This window comes from Sminthopsis crassicaudata, chromosome 1 (assembly GCF_048593235.1).
Source record: "Sminthopsis crassicaudata isolate SCR6 chromosome 1, ASM4859323v1, whole genome shotgun sequence".
Classification (NCBI taxonomy): domain Eukaryota; kingdom Metazoa; phylum Chordata; class Mammalia; order Dasyuromorphia; family Dasyuridae; genus Sminthopsis; species Sminthopsis crassicaudata.
Genome location: NC_133617.1, coordinates 217,956,259 through 217,979,341, shown reverse-complemented (window position 1 = coordinate 217,979,341; position 23,083 = coordinate 217,956,259). Strand labels below are relative to the sequence as shown.

General features: G+C 33.8%; 1 protein-coding gene across 15 annotated transcripts in view; it reads left to right on the top strand.

Annotated features, from left to right (window-relative positions):
• The window catches only part of LDLRAD4 (low density lipoprotein receptor class A domain containing 4), a 565,990-nt gene that overhangs the window by 154,314 nt on the left and 388,593 nt on the right, over positions 1–23,083 (top strand). For 7 of the 15 annotated variants that reach the window (XM_074274524.1, XM_074274409.1, XM_074274433.1 and 4 more), the window contains one exon: positions 12,297–12,350. The exons of 5 other annotated variants lie outside the window; for them this stretch is intronic. The gene's annotated coding sequence lies outside the window, so the exon portion shown is untranslated. Of the gene's footprint in view, positions 1–626; positions 4,533–12,296; positions 12,351–18,440; positions 18,474–23,083 lie in introns of those variants that run through there. 3 more of the 15 variants (XM_074274450.1, XM_074274505.1, XM_074274493.1) reach the window with 3 other exon arrangements.

The following is a 23,083-nucleotide window of genomic DNA, read 5'->3' as shown; positions in this document are numbered from 1 at the left end:
GATTGTTTTGGTACAGAGGGAAGGCCAAAAAATTTTACACGAATCTTTCCAGATCATGGAGGTCACATGTCCCTAACTCCCACAATGTAGAAGGGATAACTGTAAAAGGAAACTTGACTCAGAGTTTTTTTTTTTGTTGTTGTTTTTGTTTTTTTTGTTTGTTTGTTTTTTGTTTTTTTTTTACCTTAGAAAAATATTTTTCAGGGGTAAGAAAAAAGAGAAGCAAAAGACTCATAGATTATATAGACTATTCCAAAAGTCTTAGTGTAGTTTTAAGCTATTAAACTTTAAAATTGAAATAAAATTTTTGAAACAACATGTATACAACTCTCAAGCCACTATATCATAAATACTTTCTTCAAGGAAAGACTGGGGATACTGGATATGGCTAGCACTGAAAAATACTACATAAAAGGAAAATGGGTATATAGTGTATATATATATATATATATATATATATATATATATATATATATATATATATATATATATATATATATATATGTGGGTATATATATATGTGGGTATATATATATGTGGGTATATATATATATATGTATATATATATATATAGTTTATATCAAACAACTGATTATTGATATAAAAATCATTCCTAAATCAGTTGTTTTTGTGTAGTCAGACCATTGGCTTTATCAAATAAGGTAATTACTTAAGAAAAATACAGAATTAATATTAAGTTAGAAGAAAGAATAAAAAGAAGATATAGTATGATATAGGGGCAACTTCCATCGAACATAAAATAATTTACTCTGAAAAATGGGAAATAAAAAAGTACATTAATACAGAATACTACCTTTGTCAAATTGGTGTAGTCAGTCAACCCCCAAAAGTACAAAAGAGCATAGGAACCAGCTCAGCCAGGCAAAATTTGATTGCTCTGTCTGGTAGAAAGATTTGGGAGCCAAGGGCAGCTGGCCATTTAAAAATATACAGTTATTTGTAAAATTTTATGGAGAAGGATGATTATGGAGATAGATTATGATTACAATACCCTCATAAAATAACTAGAAAATTGTAGAGAAAAAATATGGTAAGAGATTCAATTAGACTAGATCATCATAACATTTGAGAATAAACTGAAATAGCAGTAGATGAAAAAATGTAAAAAAAAATATGCAAAGATTTATATTACAAACTCATCGCTCTATCAGTGAAGATGAGACCACAACACTTAGACTCCAATATCATGTTATTTGTGTATTGTATGAGGTATAAATGGTATAAGGAATACAAAGACAAACTAGGTTAAAGGTATGTTGAAGAAGTCTGTGCTTGAGGCAGTTGAACTTTCAGAGTTTTGAGAGTTTGGTTCTCAAGATATCTAAAAAAGGAGAAGATATAAAGTCCTTGGAGAAAGTAATAGGTCAAATTATTAGTGGGAGAAAGGGCGATTGAGAAAATATCAATAATTGTTGACATATATTTGCCTTGTTTCCCATCTCTACAAGTTTTTTTAAGGATAATTTATATCTGCATCAAAGACTTCTTTGGTGAAGGTTTGACAAGTGAATGGACAGGCTTATGCAAATGATATTCGCTAGCATCTTATCTTTTTATTTTTTTATTAGGTGATAAATTGGTGTAGGATATACACTGATCTATAGGTCTCATTGTATTTTGACTATTTAAATATATCTTTTAATTGTTTAGAACCAAATACTACTCTACAGGGTAACTCTTCCACACATATATTAAAATCATATAAGATTTTATGAAAGGTGAAACAAGAGAGATGACTACCTTCTGATTACTGGAGACAAAATGGGGAGATATAATGTTTGCCAATGTTATTTTCCACTATCATGGAAAGATATTCAGCACAGAGTCCAAATAGCAAAGGGTTTTCCAGTAAAGTAGAAGGTCTTACAGTTGCTCTTGTTCTAAATGTCATATTTGTCATTTCCTCAGTTAACTCAGAGAATCATATGATATGTATATAATCTTTAAAAAAATTTTTTCTAACCAAATAAAGAATAAAAATCAAATGGATGAAAAATGTCAATTATCCAGATTATGGTATGCCTTTGGATGAACAAAACAAAGAAATCAACCCATCATTACAAGTTCAATTTTAAAGTCTAATAACTTAAAACTACATCAAAACTTTTGGAATATTCTGGATAGGCTATAAGTCTTTTGTTTCTCTTTTTCTAACCCCTGAAAAGTATTTTCTGAGGCAAAACAAACTATAAATCGAGCTTCTTTTTAGCTTCATTTTAGTGATCTCTTCTACTTCGTGAGGGTTAGGGGCATGTCACCCCCACAATCTGGAAAAATCCGTGTAAAAATTTTTGGCCCTTTCTTGATATTGAGATAGAAATGATCTGGGCCTGGAATTGAATAGGAGGAGAAAACCAATCTCATTGCTTTTAGGAAACTGTGTATTGCCTTGAATGATTCCAAGATTTTTCCTGAAACTAAGATTCATCTATTTCAACTTCATTATTCTTCCAGTGATACTGTGTATGAAAGTGAGTCATGGAATTGCATTCTTTAAAGAGAGAGTTGAAGATTATTTAAAAGGGAAATGGAGAGGCTTATAGTGGGAATGGGGATGCTACAACATACATGATAACTACCAAAAATTGTATGGAAAGATCTCATTATCTCTCTGTGCCACAATTTCCTCATCCATAAAATAAAGTACTTGAGCTAGCTGACCTTTGAGGTCCTTTTCAGTTTTAATATATGTTCCCACAATCAAAAAACAAATGTGACTATAAAATAAAGTGAGCCTACTGTTGTTATTGATCCTTATTCGATTACATCACGAGGGTGGTATCTTAACTTGCATGTGAATAGGACTTGAGTGAGTCAGAGATGCACAAAATTGTGGGTCTAGCTCTCTCCTCCAGAGTCATTGGAAATCAGGCCATAAGACAAATGCCAAGATGATGGAGATGGTCTAGGATGCAGTGGGTGACATTGGCCTTTATACTTTAAGGTCTTTCCAAGGTTTCAGTTTGAGCTCATGCCCATTCAATGACTAAAAGCTAGATAAGAGTTGAGATGAAAGATGGCTCAATTTACCATCACAAAGGTAACAACCTGGGAGGGGAAGAGCATCAGAGTTTCTAGCCAAAAACAGAAAATAATTGCTATTTACACTTACTCTAAGCCACCAAAACCAGAACAATGAGCCACTGGGACTTAGGTTGGAGCCATTATTGACAATTCAATTAAAGCTAAAGTGATTTGGGTTAAAAGCTGTGATGTGGTTAGAACAAAGGATGAATGGTCCCCTGTGATCCACTTATCTACATCAAATGTCAAGAGGTCTAAAGGAAGATTCTAGCATGAAGTATGTACTCTCTTCCCCGATCTCCCCCCAAGAATTTGTAGGAAGGCATATTCAAGAATCACACAAAATAAGAAGATATGACTGGCTTGCTCTTTGTCCTGTTGGAAAGAGTATCCATATTAAGATCACAGATCATTCAAATATTGAAGTATTACAATTTCCACAAAACCAAACTTGAAATATTGTGTTTAATTCTAAGGCTACATTTGAACAATGTTGACCAGCTAGAATTCATTCATAGGATAGTGAAAGACTTTAAGCCAATGCCTTATAAAAGTCAGTTGAAACAACTAAAGATGTTTAGCTTTGAGAAGAGATGATTTAGAGTTGAAGGATTGAGCTGTTTTTAAATATTTAGCAGAAGTATCAATTTGTTCCATTAGGTCCCACAGGGCAGAACTGAGAACAGTAGATGGAGTTTGTAAATAAGCTGCTTTGGCTTGATATAAGGAAAAAGATTTCCTAATCATAAGGGTTTTCAAAAGTTCAAAGTGGTCTTTTGTAAAACTAATCAATACATTGCCCATGTCTCATTTTGGAGAAATTGCATGTCTCATTTTGGAGAATGTTCTAGAGGGGATTCTTGTTTAGGTCTGGGTCAGACTAACTGCTAAGTAAGATACCTTTTAGCATCTAGTTTAGTGCCTGGTACATAGTAGGCACTTAACAACTGCTTGTTTATTGATTTGATTAACTTAATTCTTTGATCTGTCTAAGGTTAATATTAAATTTATTTTGAGTTACCTACATTTTTTTCTAGCATGGCATTGGGATGAGATAAAGTGGGGCTGTGTGGGGAATGGACTCAGTTTAAAAATATGCTGCTATTAAACCATCTAAGTAAAATCACCTAGGAATTAACCTTTGGCTACAGAAGTCATGTGGCACTGCAGAACAGGAGAAGTAAGCAATGATGAAAACCGTGGCCGAATCTAGCCTAAATCCTGTATGAATCATGCTGGTCCAACTTAAATGCTACCTTTTCATAGAATTGTTTGAATGAAATAACAAACAAATGAATTATATTACTATTTTACAGGTCATCATCAGATTTATTAATACACTGAAGAAGTGAATCTCACAATGTAACAGGTGTCCCATGCCCAAGAAAGCTTTCATGACAGAGAGTCCTTGAGTCACTGTAAAGTTCTACAGGGAAATTTTAGAAGTTGTGATATCCTTCAAACAGGTTCAGTCCTATGTGCCTGGAGTAAGTACTGCTATGCTAGCAGATTTATAGTATTGTTGGATTTAGTACTTGAAGGGACAACAGGCTTCAACTTCCTTTAGTTCAGCTTCCTTGTTTTATTGATAAAGAAAATCAGGGATCCAGGGAAGCCAAGTTATTATTCTACAAATAATAAGATGCATATTTAGGATTTGAAACTTCAAATCTACTGTCTTTGTCACTGAACCATGGACCTCACATGATCTTCTTTGTCCTATAATAAAACTTTCTTTCCACCACAGACACTTAGTCTCTTATCCTTTCTCTAAGGATTGAACTTCAAATCAAATTAGTGACCTTCATCTCTAAGGGGGAAGCAAAGGATACCTCCTGATTTCCTTTTCTCTACCTAGTCCTGCCTCTGTTATGAGATATGCTGGTTCTGTGATGTCGAGCAAGTTACTTAATCTCTCAGTGTTCTCCTCTAAAGTCAGATTGAAATAGGGCCCACTAAACCTTATATTATTATTCCTTTGTGCTGTATATTAACTTTTGGTTATCTAGTAATTTTTCACTTGTGTCGGATACTGCATGACCCCATTTGGAGTTTTCTTGGCAAAGATACTTGAATGGTCTGCCATTTCCTTTTTTGTAATTCTTTCCCATTTTTCAGATGATTTACATTTTAATGTGATTAGGACTGCATTTCACGGCTTATGTTTGACACCTCAACTGTAATGTAAAAGTAGAATTCTTAACTTGGGATAGTATATATTGGATATATCTAAGCAAGTCTATGAACTTGTATAAGAAAAAAAAGTACATCTCTTGTTTTTCTCTTGCTTCTAAATCGGCATTTCCTTGAATTATGAATTTTAAAACAAAGTTGATTCAGAGAAGAGTTTTGTAGGTTATACCAATCTGGAAAAGGGGGACTATGAAGCAAAAAAGTTTAAGGATCTCTTAATTGCATATCCTTTGATTCACCACTACTCCTACTAAGTCTGTCTCCCAAAGAGATCACATAATAAAGAGAAAGGGACACAGACACATACATATGCATATATGTATATGTATATATATGTATATACATATATATATATATATATATATTTATAAAATATTTATAGCAGTTTTTTGGTGTCAAAGAATTGGAAATTGAGTTTTGTATGTGAATGTAATATAATTCACATTAAAATGTAGGCAACCCACAATGGATATAGTTCCCTGCCTAGAGTCAAGAAGACCCCTCTTTGTGAGTTCAAATCTGGCCTCAGCCACTTATTAACTGTGTGATCCTGGGCAAATCACTTAACTCTTTTTGGCCCAGTTCCCTCATCTGAAAAATGGGAAAGAATTACAAAAAAGGAAATGGCAGACCATTCAAGTATCTTTGCCAATATAATGTGTAATATAATGTGAATGTAAAATAATTGTTCTATAAGAAATAATAAGCATACTGATTCCAGAAAAACCTGGAAAATCTTAGATGAACTGATGCTAAGAAAAGTGAGCAGAACATTGTACACAGTAATAGCATCATTGTGTGATGATCAAGTATGATTAATTTACTTCTCAGCAATTCAATGATTCAAGGAACTCATGATGAAAAATGTTCTCCATATTCAAAGAAAGAATTATGGAGTCTGAATGCAGATAAAAACATACTATATTCACTCCCCCACCTTTTTTTTGTTGTTGTTCTGATTCTTTTTTCACAGCATGTCTAAAGTAGAAATATATTTAATATGATTGTACATGTGTAACCTAGATCAGATTGCTTTCTATCTTGGGGAAGAGGAAGGATGGAGGAAGGGAAGGGGGAAGGGAGGGAGAATTTGAAACTGAAAAATCTTATAAAAGTGAATGTTGAAAAGTATCTTTAAATATAAATGGAAAAAATAAAATACTCTTAAGTAAAAAAAAAAAGAAAAGAAAAATAGGGGCAGCAAGGTGGCACAGTGGATAGAACAAGAGTCCTGACTTCAGGAAGATCTGAATTCCTAGCTGTGTGACCCTGAGCAAGTCATTTAACCCCAATTGCCTCAGGAAAAAAAAAAAGAAAAAGAAAAAAAAAGAAAAAGAAACATAGCTCTTAGATTATAAATTGTAAAAAAAAAAAAAAAAAGGTGTCAATCTACATTAGATAAGTTGTTTCATTTGAGAATTCCCAATCCAGATGAAATTGTTCCATTCCATGTCCCTACTTAGTGGTAATGTCAGGGGTTTACTTTTCTGACATCTTCTGTCTTTTCATTCTCCCACTCTAGTCACCTTTTTCTGGATGAGGTTTTGCACTTGAAGATTTCAAATAGCATTTTATTTATGAATGGACTATCCTACCAGTAAATCTTATTATTTGCAAATCAATAACTTTATTGATCCAATAACTTAGACCTAACCTTGAAGATAGCACATATATACTGCATTCTATTCCACTGTGTAAAGTATCTAGGCTTTTAAAGAGAAAAGCCTGTGAATTAATAGGAAGAATCAATATTTCCTACAATTCTTAGTTAACTCAGAGTACTTAGTTAACTCAGAGGGGAAAAATAACAAGGGATCAAGCTGGCTGATTTGTAAATTTATTCATTGGTTAAATTTAAAATATACCTCTACTCTTGTTATTCTTCATAAAATTCTGGGGAATCCGGAAAACCTGAGTTCAAATCCAACTTTGGATAATTTGTAGTTATATGACCCGACTTTATCTTTATCTGCCTCTGTTTTCTCATCTATAATGTGGGGATAAATACTAGTCCCCATCATCTAGGATTATTGCAAGGATGAAATGAGATAAAATTTGTTAAGGGTTTTGCAAACCTTAAAGTACTATATAAATGCTAATTGTTGCCATTATTTTTGATAAGTGTTTCTTACTAGCTGATTAATTTATTAGTTATTCTCAACTTCATTATTCCTACTTAGCACAGTGCCTGACACATAATATGTACTTTATTAATGTTGATTGATTGATTTTTTTTATAAATAAACTGAGATGTTAAGAGTTTGACTGGAAATATTTGAGGTAATACTTTGAAATATTGGATAACCAAACATGAGTAAAACTATATTATAGTTAAGATTCTTGAGATTTACATAAATGGATGTTTTTTAAAAGTTATGTTCCTAGAAGAGCTTAGATTTGCCATTGGAAAGAGATGTAGTTACTTTGAAAGAAGGCAGTTTATAAATAGAAAAATATCCATGTCCTTGTTTGTTGGTTAGGGTTCAATAGTTTTTCTTGGTGTGTTGTATATGCAGGGGTTGCTAAAGAATGATTGTATATCGATGACTATTGTGCTTTACACATCTAGCTGTGAGAATGTTATCTGGAGTGTGAAAGTATCCTGGTAGTCACACAGAGCTTCATGTTGTGGTGTGAGAATATGATTATTTCTTACTGTCTTTAGCAACTAAGTGAGAAAAGGAAAGGAAAAATAATTGAGGACTATGGTAAAATAAACCAAGGTCATCAATAAGACCCAAGCAGGGTAAGTACATTAGTTATGGTGGAGGCAAAGAAAACCTACAATAACAAGAAAGCTGATGATAAACTTTTTGAGATGGTATCTAGCTCAAAACACTAGAGTTAAGAAAGGGATCTGAGTATGAGTATGAGAGAGAGAGAGAGAGAGTCAAATTGGATTTGAAAGATACAGTCCTCTCAGATATAAAGAATAGGTAGTTAAGAATTAGTGAGAAAAGTATTAACATGCATAACATGTCTTATATTAATACATCCTTTTCAACAGTGCTTCTGATAGAATTCTATTTTTATTTTTTTAAATGGCAATTGAATAAAAAAAATTGAGCATTCATTTTATATATTAATCATGTTTTTATCTGAAGCCCCAGTGGGTTTTTAGCAAATGATGAGGTGGCAATTTATCCTCTATGTAGGGCCCATATAAAGATAATTTTAAAAACAAATAATGGCATTTTAAAAAAAACACCAAACTTGCTAGCTTCCATTTATGTGGGAAGGGACAATAGAAGCAATACAGAGGTGATAGATAACAGTAATCATTGTCCTATGGTTAATTTATTTAGTTCTATAGAGTCACAGTTTCACTGAGTGTTCAAATTGGAAGGGACCACAAATATGAACAAGAATTTCTCTAAGACGTGCATAAAATTTTTTCTCAAGGAATAAACTATCATGAATATCAGCTGCAGAGCTCCGAATCTTGAACTTAGGCAATTAAAAAACCAGCGTTCACAATATCAAAGCAATATCTTTATATTTATCTTTATAACTTTCCTGCTTTTTTGTTTCTTAGTTTTACATGATTACAATTGTATTGCTTCTGTATGTTAAGTATGGATGGTTTTTACTGCAAATCACTTTTTTGGGTAAATAGTATTTTATTTTTTCCAATTACATGTAAAGATAGTTTTCAACATTCATTTTTTATAAAATTTTGAGTTCCAGATTTTTTCTCTCCCTTCCTCTTATCCTCTCTTCCCAATATGGCAAGCAATCCGAAATAGATTATACATGTTCAATCATGCAACCATATTTCCACATTTGTTATGTTGTGAAAGAAGAAACAGAACAAAAGGAAAAAGCTATAAAACATACAAACACACACACATACACTCTCTCATTATTTTTCCCTCTATCTCTCCCTCCCTCCCAACCTCCTTCTCTCTCTCTCTCTCTCTCTCTCTCTTTCTCTCTCTCTCTCTCTCTCTCTCTCTCTCTCTCTCTCTCTCTCTCTCTCTCTCTCTGTATGTCTGTCTGACTGTGTCTGTCTGTCTGTCTCCATCTCTCTGTTTCTCTCTGTCTTTCTCTCTCTCTCTCTCTCTCTCTCTCTCTCTCTGTTTATCTCTCTCTCTCTGTTTATCTCTCTCTCTCTTCTCTCTCTCTCTCTCTCTCTCTCTCTCTCTCTCTCTCTCACACACACACACACACACACACACACACACACACACACACACACACAGAGAAAATAGTATGCTTCAATTTGCATTCAGACCCTATAGTTCTTTCTCTGGTGAGTCTTTTGGAATTGTTTTGGATCATTGTATTGCTAAGAAGAGCTAAATTAATCGTGGTTGATTATCACACAATGTTGCTGTTACTGTGTATGATGTTCTCCTGGTTCTATGTAACCACTATTAATGCACACCCAAAAATTGCAGAAGAGATTGGGCTCGTTTACAGAAGAGAAAAATTTCAAACCTGAAACAGTCGGTAGCATCTATGTGATATGAATAAATCACTTGTGCATCTGTTGCTGTCTTGAGAGAATGATTTGATGATAAGGTAATACATTTTCCTTAACTATAGTTGATAACTTACCCAAATCATTATACCTAGCTATCACCAGGCCAGATGGTACTTCCTGTTCTATCTAGACATCAACCTAGGCTATTTTGCTATATACTCTACCACTGGATAGAACAAGACATTGACACTTGATAATTCCATAATTCTCTTTGAGATAGATACAGGATCATAAAATTCAGAGTTAGAAAGACTTTATAGATTATTTAGTCCAAGACCCTAATTTTGCAGAAGAGGAAACTGAGACCCTCAAAAGCAAAGTGACTTGCCCAAGATCACACATATTGTAAGAAGCAGAAATGGGATTTGAACAAAGTGCCCGATTCCAATTTCAGTGCTATATCCATTACACTACTGTGTCTCAGTTGCATTCTACCACAATACCTCATATTGTGATCTCCTTTTCCCTTCAAATAGATTACAATTTAAGCACAGACACATATTCTGAAGATAACTAAAATTATTCTTGCATACATTCATTCAAGAAATGTTCATTAAATATTTACTAATGAGGGATGCAGAGGTAAAGCATGACACAAATTCCTTCCCTTCAGTAATATATATTATTACAATTGAATATTGCAAAAGGAAGTTTAATGAAAGTAAATGAAAGATTCAGAAAAGTGTTTTATAAGAATTTTGAGGAAGGAGAAGAAACTTTCAGTTGGGGGTGGGGAGGTTTAAACCAAAGAAGTGGTCCCTGTGCTGAGGCTTTTGAGGGGAAAAAAGGATATTAATAGATAGAGATGATGAGGAAAAACTCAGTATGGGAGATGACCTTGCTGTTTATTTTGAGGGGAATGTAGAGTATGAAAGAAAATTGAAATGATCATCTAGAGTTATATTATGAGAGGCATGTGGTTGTGGTCCTTGGAGGCAACAGGGAATAGCTAAATTTTTGATATGGACTGTTATGGTCAAACCTATGCTTTAGAAAGACTTATTTGGTCAGCCATGTAAAGGATGGATTATGTAATGGAGCCCCATGAATAGGGAAAGATGAGAGAGTTAAGGTAATAGGGGAAGAGGGCCTGAAAAATGGTAGATCAGAGTAGAAAGAAGAAAGAGACTAGAGATGTAGAGATCAAAAGAACAAATTTTGATAATTTTTTGGTTATATAAGCTAAGAAAAAGGGAAGAATCAAAGGTGATTTAAAATTATAGTGTGAGTAGATTAAGTTATGATTAGAATAAAGATTATGAGTGATTAGGAGAGTATTGCTCTCCAAAGAGATAGTTATTTTCTGCCATTATATATTGTCCACATTTCCCTTCTAGGTTTCTCTTCAATTATTAGATGGAAATAAGTGTACTGGTGTAAAGAGGATAAATTATTCAGCAACTCAAAATTAATGTTTGATGGAAAGTGCAATTCAAGATATTTAATTTTCTACTCATTTTTCTTCATTTCCATAAGCAGAACTATGTATATTTAATATGTACTTGTTTATGAAGTCAGCAAGCAAGCCCTAATTGATTAGAAAGAATTGTATATTTGTTGTTTTAGAGGAGATAGTTTCTTATCCTTAGAAGCAGCAGGGAGCTCTAGAGGTTCTTGACTTCTGCCAATTATTGGATAATTGTTTAATTTTCTCTTCTTTCAGGTCTAAGAATTCAGATGTGGGAAAGATTTTATACAACATAAGTTCTTCACATCATTATTAGGCATATCTTCTACCTTCATTCTGAGAATTGTTGCTTTGTGATTTCACTTTATTGAAGAGCAATAATTCTTTTTTTTCTAGGCTTAATAACTACTTTGTACAGATTATTCTAGTCAGATTTTTATCCAGTTACTTAATGGCTATTTAATTATTCTCTCTTCCGCTGCTTAATGCTCTCTTCCCAACTATTAAACAGTTCTTTATGGCTATGACATTAGCCTCTTTTTGTGCCTCCCTCTGTACCCTCTGCTTACTAATCTTACCCACAGACTTTTACAGTTGACAGAATTAGGTTGTTAAAATGTTAATATATTTCAACATAATAAAAATAAGTATAAGAAAATGTAAAAACTTAAAGATCTACATTTGTGAGGGAGTCTCAAGTTGCTGCATTCGTAGAAGTTCATAAAAATTTTTCCCCTCTACATTTGCCATTTCCTTTACAGGCCTTTCATAAATCACAGGAAAGATTAATTGACATCAAAGAGAACTTCCAAAAACTTTTAAGTGAAATCATTTATTCACTGGATTGCCTTGCCATATAAACTTTAGCAATTTTCTGCGAAAATCACTGTCTTGATTTTTATCCTCTGTGATGTGAGAAGATAAATTTCTGTTCTCCTTTAATCCTAATTTTTAATTATTTCATATTTTTCACTCCAAGATCGCCCCACCACAACCTTTGCTTTCCATCTGTTTCATATCATTAGCATGTAAATAATGCAAATTTAGTGCTTTGATCTTCAGATTCTTCCTCATAGAATTCAGAATGATAAGTAGGACCAAGATTCTTCATCATCATTTCTTGGTTGTTTTTTTATTTTTTGTTTTTTATTTTTTATTTTTCAGATCCAAATTAGAGTGGGGAAGTATGGGATAAGGATGCAGGTAGCAGACAGAAAGGTAGGGAAAACAAAAACAAAAAAACTGCCATATTTCACATGTTTATTTGTGTTTTTTATATGATTTTCTCTCTCAGCAACTTTAAACAATTCATATATTTTATATAGATTTAATGAAGAGTCTCATTCAGTTGAAAAAACACTAGAGTTGAACCCAGATTCAAATGCTGATGTTAGATTATTCTTTGTGAATCCCATCCCACTACCATGGATCCCTGATTTCCTGCCTCTTTTTGTGTTGTCTCCTTGATTAGATTTTAAGACCCTTTACAATGACTGTTTTCTTTTTATTTATTATACTCCCAGTGCTTAATTCAGTGCCTGGCACATAGTAGGTGCTTAAGAAATATTTATTGGATTGGATTGAAAGAACATTAGCGTGACCAATTATGACAGTTATCCAAGACAATTCCAATAGACTTGAGATGGAAAATTCCATTTGCATCCAGAGAAAGAACTACTGAATGCAGATTGAAGCATATTATTTTCACCTTTGTGTTTTTTCTTTCTTGTGGTTTTTCCCTTTTGTTTTGATTTTTCTTTCACAATATGACTAACATGAAAATATGTTTAAAGTGATTGTACATGTAAAACCTATATCAGATTGTTTCATGCCTTGGGGAGGGTAGAGGGAAGGATGGGAAAGAGAAAAAATTTGGAACTCAAAATCTTACAAAGTGAATGTTGAAAACTACTTTTACATGTAATTGGAGAAAATAAAATGCTGTTAAGTGAAAACAAAAGAATAAAGAACATTAGAAGTGTTAGAAATGTTTGGTCCAAACTTAGTGAAAAATATTATTGCCTGGTTGGAACAGGGATCAGGAAAGTTTCTTATAGGAAATAACATTGAAATTAGACTTTAAAGGATAGCTAGAAGAGAAAGAAGAATATTCAAGACTTAAGAAGAGTATAAACAAAGACAGAAGTGGAAAGTCAAAGAACATGCTCAGAAAATTTTGAATAGTCCAGAGTATGTGGATGGAATGAATTAGAAATCACACTGGTTTATGGTCATGTCAGATTGTGGAGGAATAATAGGAAATGGAGAGCCACTAATTATTTTTTGAGTAGATGTATGCTCAAGGTAAAAGATTTTTTTATAGAATTGTGTGGAATGAATTGGGGAAACAGCTGAATGGCTCAATGGATAGAGAGAGCTGGGGCTGGAATGAGGGAGAAGAGTTAAAATAAGGCCTCAGACACTTATTAGGCAAGATGCTTTATCTTTGTTTCCCTTATCCATAGGAAGACAGAAATGGCAAAGTATTTCAGCATCTTTGCCAAGAAAACCTCCTGGACAGTGTTGGTATGCTATGGTCCATGGGGTCATAAAAAGTTGGCCACATTAGAACAACAACCATCACCACAGAATGATTTGAGAATAGAAGCAATATGACTTAGCTTCCTACTCCATAGCTCAAAACTCATTAACATTATTGCTTATTCTCTCATTTTTGCTCTGATCTCTAGGGAATAAATGGTTTGACAAATGGTCAGCTACATTTTCCTATTTTCATACTTTCAGGCTGATTGTCTCCTATGCCTGGAAAGGTCTCCTTCCAAACCTCTGCCTTATAAGATCCCTACCTCTTTTCAGGACTTATTCCTGGTACCATTCTCCTCACCCCAAGGAGAGTCTTTGCCTGTATCCCTACATCTAAACGTTTCCTTCCTCCTGAAATTTTTTTTTCATTTCTTTGTTTATGTGTGTGATGCATTCTCCTGTTAGAATATAAACTCCTTGTGAGTTTTTTGCATTTTTCTTTTTATCCCTTGCATTGAACTTAATGCCTTTCATGTAGTTAGCATTAAATAAATATCTTTTAATTGAAATGAATTAATATTTTATTATCAGTATTTTTGAATAGATTTTGATCTTTGTAATACATTTCTAAAACATAATTTAATTGGAAACTTTTTATAAAAAGTTATGATAAATTGAATTGCAAATTTTCATTTAGAATAAAGCAAAAATGTTATTTCTTACTGTCCGAGCATAGAACATTTTATTTATCCACAGGGAAAAATAGTTTTTTTCTCCTCTTTCCTCTAAGAAATTTAGCCCCAAAGACTAGGTAGGAATTAATGAAGGTAGACCCTGTTTCGCCATGGAACCTATCATCAAAGTTCTCTGACTCCTTCTGCTCCTGTTCTGTGGGTATTTTCAGGCTGCCTCCTTTGGTGAGCCTTCCTGTTAGTGCCACCCAGGGAATGTTGAGGAAAGCAGTATAATGGGGCACATAGCCTAATTTGGGTCAAATAAGGGGATGAGTGAAAGGAATGAAAGACTTACTGTGGTCTTTCTGTTGACATGGTGATGCTATTCATTTTTTTTTTTTTTTTTTTTGCTCTGTGGTGATGATGATTCAGTATCTTGAAAACAAAAAATAACAACAATCCACCCCAAAACTAATTCTTCTGAATATACGAGACCACTGCATTATATACTTGTACAGTTTCTATTTTTCTTCTTCTTCAGAAATCTAGTTAATTTAGAGTCTATTTTTTCTTAAAAACAAAAGAGAATATTTTCATGCAGCACACATGCATAGTTCTTAATTATGACAAATGGAAGGAGTTAAAGAATACTGCACTCATCAAATTCCATAAAAATTACAAAATACCCAGTATTTTGGGGTCGAACACAACAAAGGAATACTTTAAATATATTTTCTAAATACTGTAGCCGTGAAGATGGCCCAATTTTTTTTTACCTCGGAGTATGCTTTAGGAGAAAAAATTGTGTAGGAGCTATCCATTTTCCTAAAACAACAACAACACTGAACTAGATAAATTGCATTCACCTTAATATCTTTTGTTATTTATTTTTTTTTATTTTGGTAAACAATTGTTTGGAAATCTAAATAACTTTTTTCCTCTTTGGATTAGCCTTTTTCTTAATGAGGGTTTAGGTTTGGTGCTTTTATATCGGTCACCAGTGCTAATATTACTTGGAATCTCAGGAAGATTAATATTTTTTAGTACCGATACTATGTGGATTAGAGCTCCTGTTAAACCAGCCTTGCTTTCTCAAGCTTATTTTCTGCATCGATTTGAGTAACAATTTCATTCATGTTTGCTTCTCAAATCATCCTTGCCATCACCATTTTTATCAGAATATTGCGGACCTTGTCCCTAAGTTCTGTTCACAGACATTTTCAAAATATTTGTCTAGTATTTCCACAAATACTGATATAGGGTCTAAAAATACTAAATTCATTTTTTGAAGAATACAATTTTTTGGAGGGGGGGCTGAGGCAAATGGGGTTAAGCGACTTGCCCAAAGTCACACAGTTAGGAAGTATTAAGTGTCTGAGATCCGATCTAAACTCAGGTCCTCTTGAATTCAGGGTTGGTGTTCTACTCACTGCACCACTTAGCTGCCCATTAAGAATCTATTTTTGAAGAAGGAATATAATGTAGCAAAATGTATGTAAATCATTTCGTTGTCAGAGCCACCTCTTTTTTCTAGGAAATAGCAAACACTTTTAATTTGTTAAATACCAAATGGAAAATTTCCTTAATTATTTGTTGTGTGTCTTCAACATAGGGCTAGTAAAGTTAAAGAACTAGAATTCTTCATGATTGTTGAGGATAAAAACTACTTTGATCATAGTGGAGCTAAAGGCTAGAGTTAGCAGAATGTGCTTAAGTGGATGTCATAATTGGGGTATAATGGGAATCCAGATCAACCCCTGTGCTTCAGGTGTTTCCCTTAATCTGTGCACATGACCCCAAACAACAGCTTTTCCACTGTTTGTGGAGGCTCAAACCTCCACATATGTCAAGAAATGCACTTGTGCTAATCTGATAAAAGATCCTTCCCACCAGGTAGTTTGAGGAGTTCTGTGAAGGCTGGGCTTCTATTTATAATTGGTGGGGAGAAATGGAGACATAAGTGGAAGCCGAGAAAGCTTGGTAAGTTCTGACATGAACATATAAGGGGAGGCAAATTGTTCTTTTGCTATGCTGCTGTTCTCTTGGGTTATGTTCATCAGAGTAAGTTATTATGGTATATCATCGTCCTTTGAAATACTGACTAACCCTATCTATAGGGATTGAGATTGTTAACTAACTATACAGAGACTCTAATGAAAGAAGTTATTTTTTGAGTTACAGCACTATGAATAGAATAAAATGACCTTATAGGCTTGTGTGGCAAGCCACACAAGGTCAATTAAAATCAAAGGAAGGGCTTGATAAAGGTAGAAAAGACCACAACCCTGGTACAATAACTTCTATACAGAAAAAGAACATGGTATAAAGGCTAGAACTCTGAACTTAGAATGAGAAATATCTGGGTCCAACTCTTACCTGGACATTTACTAGTTGTGTTATACACATGTTTAAGCCTTTCTGTGTTCAGTTTCCTCATCTTTGAAGTGAAGGATAAAATGAGTATTTCCTAGAATTGTGATGATCAAATTTAGTGCTTTTTATAAATGTAGATTTTTTTATTATCTAATCACCCAGGATCTTCTAAACTTCCATTTCTTTCTCTTTCACTTTGATGGTGTTGGTATCAAAAAATAAACTGGAAGCAGATAAGTCAAACTGATGACATTAGATCACTTCCTTTTAACTTCTCTGAATGTTGTTAATGTTTAATATCTTCTTCCATTCTGTCTTTCTAGAGTCTCACTTATAGTCAAAGAATCATAAATCTTTAAAACTAGAGAGATAACTAGTTCAGCTTCCTTTTTTTTGAATATGAGGAAGCTTGGGCTCTGAGAAATAACATAACTTGTTCAACTTTCTGCATTGTTGTCTACAGAATCATCCATCTGGGCCTTTTCCTAAAAGTTTTTGATGATGAGTTAATGGGTTTCTGTAGTTTTGCTTTATTGAAAAGGAGCATCCAGTTTGATCTGGAAGGATAACAACAGAACTCTTTACTCCCTTTCCCTCATTTCAGGAGTTCTAGTAGGAACATTTGAGATAGAGCCCTGCCACAGAGCAGTTGCTGCTGAATCTGACAGAGGAATTTCAACTCTGTCCCATTACTGTTCTCTTTTTGGGGGTCATTGTTATATTTGTTTTGATCGCTTCTGAGAGTATAAAGGTTACTATCACACATGTGTTGACTTAGTAGAGATAAGGTTCTGGTGAAAATGGAATTAGACTATTCCCAATTCTCCATCTTTGTATTTCTGTGAAGAATATTGATTAGTTCCAAGAGTCTCATGGTGATTGCCTCCCTTGTATGAGAGCTTAATTACCAGCATTTAAAATTAGTGCTCTTACTGCAGGGTCAAAATTGAATCATGCAGTGATTCAACATACGAGCCTGTGTGTGGAATTCTGGCTTGTGTGGTTTTTTATTTTTGCTGGGTCAAGTTGTTGGGGAATAAAGGAAATAGAACAAGGTTAAAATTATGATATTTCAAATTAGTGCTCTGCTTTTGCTTTTTTTCCTCCTGAAATGCACAAAGGTGAGTCTAGAGGATGATTATCTTATTGGTTCAGAAGATTTTCTTTTTTAAAACTGGAGAAATAGTTAAAGATTTGTTTCTGCTTAAGTTTTGTTTCTGCTTAATGTGTAGTTCCCAAGTCACATAGTTCAAGTAAATTGGGAACCTAATTTGAATGGGGATGTGGGAAATGCAAATGTTTTAACTGGGTTTTCCATTATATTCTAGAAAGCTATTTCTTCTGTCAATGGAGATTAGCTCTCACTGGTAATTGGGAAATATTGGCTTTTCAAGAAATATTGGCCTTTTGTTAGTTAAAGCCACAAGAGCTCTCTAACTCTTAATATTTTCTTTTACATAAGTCATTTTGAGTGTTAATTAAATGTTCTCTTCACATCTTAAGATGAAAAATTAGCACATACAACTAAATAAAACCATGGCTGACAGGGATAGCAACAATACCATAGGAATAAATCTTTTTTTTTTAAACACCTTATTACTGAGTTGAATATTTAGTTTAAAATAAAGAATTAAAAAACCACTCAGTTGTCTTATCTGATTTTGTAAAACACAATGAAGAATATTTTTTTTAACATTTGAGATATTTTGGGGGAGCTAAATTGCATCAGACATTTGTGATGTTATTGATCCATATTAATTTTTTTTCTTTAATACAGAGAACCACAAAAAGAACATTCCTTTTTGGAAAGGTATGAACTTCATTCTCTTTTCAGTACAAAGCAGTGTGGGATGGAATAGAAATGTGATATAGTCTTCCCCTTGCGTTAAGCATACGCAACACTGTCAATAATGAGAAGTTAGAGAAATTGTCACTAATTTTGAAATTAGGTAGTTTAATTATGTGATGGAATCAGTGCAAGAAATTAGTAAAGGTAGATTTTACCTTCTTTACCAATTCAATTAAAATACAAATAACTATTGGACTGGAAAGACTGTGTAGTCATCTTTGCTACTAAGCACAAAGAAATGGCTTGCCACTCCCAATTACCAGGGAACTCTTCTAGTCTCATGATTGATTTTTCAACTGTTATTTTGAACTTAGACAATATGAGTAGAGTTCAAATAGACCTCTTAAAAATACTAATCTTCTGAAGCAGGCTTTAGTCTTCTTCCTAAAATGTAGACTTGGGTCAACATTGTCAGGAATCTGTTAGTTGTAGACAAATGTTCTTTACAATTGTATTGAATTTTTTGCAGTTTAGGGAAGAACTGGTGCCTCAAGGCTGTATCTCGTGTCACCAGTATCAGTCTTCAAAGAGTTTCTGCTTCAGAACCTGCTGTCAACACACATAGGGTTCCAATTTGATTTAATCAGAAGTCTAAAAGGGAAATGAATGGAACGAAGAGCTTGTTTCAGCCACACTTACATCCTAGTTTGACACATTGATAATATACATGATAGATAGGCAGATTAAAGTTGTCAGACTCATCACCCTAGTGAAAAGCAGCCTGACATGTAGTAGACAGAGGACCTTACTAATAATCTGTGCACCATTCCACTTTGGCCTGCAATGTCAAGTTATTTTTTTGCTTCATTTAACCAGGCCATGCCTAATGTCTCAAGTGACAGGGGAGGAAACTTGACAATCTCTGACAGTGCTTAAACTTTAGGGGGCTCATCTGTAAAATGAGAGGTTAAACTAGACCTCTAAAGACCCTTATTACTCTAAATATTATCTAATTGTCTAGTGTGAACCCATTTAGGTTTTGGCTTCGTAAAGCACGAGTTTCTCTGCTTTTTGCCTCTTTCTCAGGGTACTGATATGAACTAGTGCAGATATATTTTTATCCCTTCCAAGTTATGACTTTTCTCATCATGGTTTCAGTATATTATGGGTCAAAATAAGAAACCAAATGGGACGTTTTTTGGAAGCTGCAGACAACGCATGAAGGCCAGCAGATGACACAGAGCCTCTGACCAACTACTTAACTCAAATTTTACCATAATGCATAAAGAGAAAAGGAAAAAAATCAGACTTGGGGATAGCCAAAAATTTTGTGCATATTTTCCAGATCACAGGGGTACTACCCCCACCCAGTCCTTGCAGTATGGAAGGGATGTGTCCTATTTTTTTAAAATTTTATTTTTTATTATAATAGCTGTCCTATTTTTAAGGCAGCTCAAGATTTCATCTGAGGGCAACAAACAATTTCAGGACTTTTATTGAATGGATCTTAAGAGGACAAAACATATACCTGCTTTGACTAATTTTCTTAAACTTCCTTATTTTTATTGAAGACACCAATATTCTCCCATATCACTGAGGATGACAGTCCTGACTTTTTCCTGTCCCACAGAACATATCTAGTTAATTGCCAAGTCTTAATGAATCAACCTCCACAATATCTCTTACATATATCCCATTTTCATATCCACCTCTTATCCTCCTTAAAACCTCTTGCTTTTGCCTCCAACTCTTCACTTAACAGACATTACCTTAGCATAAGACCTCATCTTTTTTTACCTGTACTATTTTAGTAACCTCCTAGTCTCTCTCCTTTGTCTTTTTTCCATTTTCAATTCATCCTCCTCATAGCTGTAAAAATAATTTCATAAGGAATCATGTCAATCCCCTAACTAAAAATCTACATTTTTGTCCCTATTGTCTCCCTACTGTCTTTAGACTCAGTTTGACCAAATGAAATTGACCAGTTGAAAAATGAGTTAGAACCTATGTAGTCCAAGCTAAATCTGAACAGAATGCAGCTTAGTAGTGCAGTGAATAGAGCACAGGGCTTAGAATCAAGAAGACATCTTCAAAGTTCAAATCTGGTCTCAGACACTTAGTAGCTGTGTGCTCCTGGACAAGTCTCTTAACCCGTTTGCCTTAGTTGTAAATGAGCTGGAGAAGGAATTGGCAAATCACTCCTATATCTTTTCCAAGAAAAACCCAAAGACTTGGACACAACTGAACGCCACCACCTTAAAACGGTCCTTTCTACAATGTACACAGCATGTAGTCACCCAGCTTTTGCTATAAAGGTCCACAGTAAGAGAAATCAACAACCCATTAGCATTTAAAGTTCTACATAGTCTATCTCCAGATGACATGCCAGATTTATTTCATTTTACTGCTATCATTTGCTTTATGTTCCAGCAAAACTGGTTAACTAAATATTTCCCAGACTCAGCACTCCATTTCCTGTTGATATATATATATATTTTTTTGACTGAAGCAACCGAGGTTAAGTGACTTGCCCAGGATCATACAACTAGGAATTATTACGTGTCTAAGGTCAACTTTGAACTCAGATCCTCCTGACTTCAGGGCTAGTGCTCTATTCACTGCACATCTTTTTGCAAAATTGTCTCCTATTTATGGAATTCATTCTATCTTCCTCATAACTTCTTTATTCTTTCTCTTCCTTCAAGAGGTGCCAATTTCTCTGAAAACTCTTGCTGATCCCCTTGATTGTTGGTAATTTTCATTCTCTTCAAATTATCTTGCCCTGTATTTTGTGCCTCATATATAGCCTACCTCATCAAAATGTAAGATTCTTAAGTGTGGGAACTGTTTCATTTTTGCCTTTGTATTCTTGGTACTTCATATTTCCTCAACAAATTATAGGGACTTAACAAATATACTCCTGAGATCACTTGTCTGATACTTTATCTCCATTGCCAGTGAATCTTTTCTTTGGAAAATATTGTAAGTTCATTTTCATAGAGAAGGGCCATGTCCTAGGTTTCAAAATATTTAATTCTACAGCTTATGGACAAATAAGATTGACAAACTACAGATAAGTACTGCTGGCAAAATCATTGAACAGCTGTTAGAAATGAAAACAGGAGTCAAAGTAAGCTCAGAGAACAATACAGGTCAAATTAACTTCGTTTCATTTTTAGCATGAAGTTACTTAAGGGTAGATGAATAGAACACTATAAACATGGTATTTGTTGACTTAAGCAGGGTTTTGGTGAAGTGTCTCATAATATCCCTGTAGATAAGGAATAATCATAATCATAATATAAGGGATAAGTCATAATAATAACAATAACAATAATACCATTAATATTATAAGATATAAACTTGTGTGCTAAACATCAGTCCAGTGTGGTGAATTCCTTACTGAATAAACAACAAATTCTTAACTTCACAACAAAAATTGGTGATGTCAATCAGAAAGGAATCCACTCCCTATATTTCATGTCATTCTTCTTGTGGAATTGATGTGCTATGTTTTTGCTGAGGATTTGGGTGACAATTTTAATGTTTTACAAGAGGATACTACTCGTATATCTCCATAATGTTTTACAGATTACCTTGGGATCCACAATGTTATCCTTATCTTCCATATTTTTCCATTTGTCAGAGGTTAACTATTTAGTGGTGAAGGCAGTTTCTAGGCTTTTGGGGACTCCTTTGCAGAAGTTAAGCTTTCTGAGGTTCGTTGAGGTGGTACAGTGGATAGAATACCAGCCTTGGAATCAGGAAAGAACTGAGTTCAAATTCAGCCTCACAAACTTTCTGTGTGATTTTGGGCTACTTATACTTGTTTGCTTCTGTTTTCTCAATCTATAAAATGAGCTGGAGAAGGAAACCATTCTAGTATCTCTAGTATCTTTGCCAAAAAAACAAAAATAAAAACAAAAAACAGAGTCACCAGTTAGACCGAACAGCAAAACTTCCTAAGAAATGTCAGTAGTCTTTACTATTTTTCCATGATTATAACTGTTATAATTATATGTAATGGCTTTTGATCTTTTATTTTTAATTTAACTCATTATTTATTTATTTAGAACCAGCTTTATTAATTCTCCTTCCTAAAGTGAGATTTCTAGAACTGAACATAGTTTTCCAGATGTCATCTAACTAGAGGATAATATAGTAGGTATATCACTCCTCTTTTTTCTTCCAACAGTGCTTTTCTAATGCTATCTAAGCTCTTGATTGTTGTTCTTTTGGCCACTATAGTAAACAATTGACATATATGGAAGCTGTAGTCCATTAAAACTTTTTTCAAACATATGCTAAAACTAGTGGAATTGTTGCAAGTTTCAGCTTCGGGGCCACTTCTCCTACTGATGAAGTTCTCCTACTATTGCATCCCCCCTTGAAAGTACCTACATTTAAATTAATGTTCATAGCTGGGATAAAAACTGTGATTTTCATCATTTTCTGTCCTTTTTTGCTATCACTGTACTACATCATTAATGGAATCAAAAGGGCTGACATAAGACTTAGGGCTTTTTATTGTTTAGGGTATTTTATTATATAGGATATTTTTATCTGTTTAATGAATTGCTGTGGAGGAAAATAAATCACTTAGTGCTCTGCCTTCTAGTTATAAGATTCTC